Source organism: Solanum pennellii, chromosome 5, assembly GCF_001406875.1.
Source record: "Solanum pennellii chromosome 5, SPENNV200".
Classification (NCBI taxonomy): domain Eukaryota; kingdom Viridiplantae; phylum Streptophyta; class Magnoliopsida; order Solanales; family Solanaceae; genus Solanum; species Solanum pennellii.
Genome location: NC_028641.1, coordinates 55,123,147 through 55,126,002, shown reverse-complemented (window position 1 = coordinate 55,126,002; position 2,856 = coordinate 55,123,147). Strand labels below are relative to the sequence as shown.

The following is a 2,856-nucleotide window of genomic DNA, read 5'->3' as shown; positions in this document are numbered from 1 at the left end:
AAAATGCACGTGTGTGGAGCGCAACCACAAACGTTTAGGTGTTTCATGGTATGTGAATTAGAGGACAGTTCCCCTGATGAATTGTTGTTTCATATAAATCATACCACGCTCCGTTTTGGTATCAAAGAATTTGCTATCATTACTGGGTTGAACTGCTTTGGTAATAAAGATGACTTTTTAGTTTGATACAAGGAAGCCAAACAGATTAATCAATCAGTATTTTGAGGGTAAAGTATTGTTACAAAAGTGGATTTGATCAGTAAGTATAAAAAAAGGTTTGGGGTGGTGGCAATGATGATGATGCTGTTAAATTCGCTATTCTGTATTTTGTTTGTACGTTCATATATTCCGGCGAGAAGAAGAGCTCATCAATTCCAAGGATACATTTTGATCTAGTTGAGAGCGGCCGGTACCATGAATACCCCTGGGGGAAAGATGTTTTCTACAAATTGCTCAAAAGCGTAACAAAAAAAATGGCTGAGAAGAAAAAGTATTATAGAATTGATGTGCCTCTAGCCATGCAAATTTGGATATATGAATGTTGTTCTGCGGTTGATTCGAATATTGCTGTAAAGAAGAGCAATCGCATTCCCAGAATCGTCAATTGGATGACCAGAAACAGCAGAATACATTATGTATTCCTCATGGAAGGAATGCTCAGTGATAACGGCAATCCGCTAATTTAACATATTTTAATTATTCAACTAGTATAGATTTTGTTGTATTTCAATATATTTTTTAATTATAATTATTTTGTGTGCAGTTAAAATTCAAAAACATCGAACCTTCACTTAAGGAGATTGCATTTTATCAACTTGAATCAAAAAGTGATGCAATCACAGAGAATACCTTTCAAGATGTTGGTGACAAAGATGACGACGAAGATGATGATTTCACTTCAAAGCCTCCAAGTCATAAGCCACACAATAAAGAAAAAGGTAAACAGAAGGCATATGTTTTAAGATCAACATTGATCAAAAATTCCAATTTGCATGCAGGTTCGAGGTTGAAAGATAAACGCCCCACAGTATTGAATGGTTGTCGTAAGGCAAAGAGTACAACTTTAAATTCTGATTCAAATCCATTGGAGGATAATGTATCAGTACAGGAATTGCATAACTATCCTGATGATTTTGCTAACCGTATACCACCAAGGAGTTCGAAAGAACCTCAAGATACCAAGGCAGATGAAATTGGTTTGCTGAGACAAGATCTTGCATCCTTCAAGAATTATGTATGCAAGTTGTTCTATTTTTTTTAAGTTCACATTGTATTCCAATATAATCTTACATTCTATTTAATAATCAGGGTAATAATGAGTTCAAGGAGTTGCGATTGTTAATAATGGGGAATTTTAGACAAGTTATGGATGCACTTAACAGAAGCAGTCGTGAATCTGGAGCACCACGTCAGATTAATTATAACAATGTTAAATTAATAGAATACATTTACATATACAAGTTACTTACTTATCAAATCTCATTTTCTAATGGATAAAATACACAGGAAGAATCTCCAAGTCATGTACCTAATTGGTCGAACAACAATCCGATGAAAGATGGCAACCAGATATCAAATGTTATGGATAAGCCTCACTGTGATGCAAACGAGGTACTATTTGAATAAATTGTTTTTTGATTAGTTAGTAGTTGAAGGTGAAAAATGTTAAAAGAATACAAATAATAGTTTTTATTGTAATATTGTTAGGTTCGGACACCTCGTTTCGTTCTTCAAGAACATGTCAAAGTTAATGTCAAGGAGTATTTGCAGCCTGTCCAGATACACATACAAGACCCTTTGACGGTACATGAACAGCTTAACGACATTAATGTATTTCAAAACCATGACATCCAACAACCTCAGTCACAAATTGAGTTGATAGATGCTTTGTTACCTGATATTGATGCAATCAATCCCAAAAAGAATGATGTGGTTCATTCAGAGGTTGAGGTCCATCCAGAGGGTGTCATTTATGATACTACACCCGTGCCAGTTCAAAGGATCAGACATCCCGATTGATTGACAGGAGAAGGTAATGTAATTCAGAACGACGGAATCCAACAACCTCAGTCACAATTTGAGTTGCTTGATGCTCTGTTACCTGATATTGACACAATATGTCCCAAAAAAGAATGTTCTGGTTCATTCTGAGGTTGTGATCCGTCCAGAGGGTGGCGTTTATGATAATACACGCGTGCCAGTTCAAAGTATCATACATTCTGATCGATTGATTTGCTCTCCTTACTCCACAAATATTGGATCATCATTTGGTAAATAACAATGTTTAACCTATTTAGTGTCTTACCTGCCACCTCCTAGTTTTTTTTTACATATACGATTCTATAACAATCGTAGTGCCCAATACATAAATGGGATGTTTGGCAATCTGATATAGTTCTGTCACGACCCAAAACCGGGGCCGCGACTGGCACCCACAATTTCCCTCCTATGTGAGCGAACCAACTAATCTAACCCTTATCATTTTAACATATATCAACAGAAAATAATGCGGAAGACTTAAACTCATTAAATAAAACAAATCAACATCTATTAATTCCCCAAAATCTGGAAGTCATCATCACAAGAACATCTATCTCAAATTTACTTATCTAAGAATGTCTAAGAACAAAAATAACTAAAAAGCTAGTCCATGCCGGAAGTTCAAGGCATCAAGACTCGAAGAAGAAGACCCAGTCCAAGCTAGAAGCGTTAGCTCACCCTGAAGATCCGGTGTGTCGAAGACTGGCTTGATTTACTGCTGAGTTAACGTTGACGGAACGTTGCTGCATTCCGCAAATAACAAAGAAGAAAACATAAAAGTAGGGGGTCAGTACAACACAAGTACTAAGTAAGTAT

The 2,856-nt window shown here is 36.2% G+C and overlaps 1 pseudogene; it reads left to right on the top strand.

Annotated features, from left to right (window-relative positions):
• Nucleotides 1-249: 249 nt before the first annotated feature.
• Nucleotides 250-2,278, top strand: LOC114077187 (annotated as a pseudogene).
• Nucleotides 2,279-2,856: the final 578 nt, after the last annotated feature.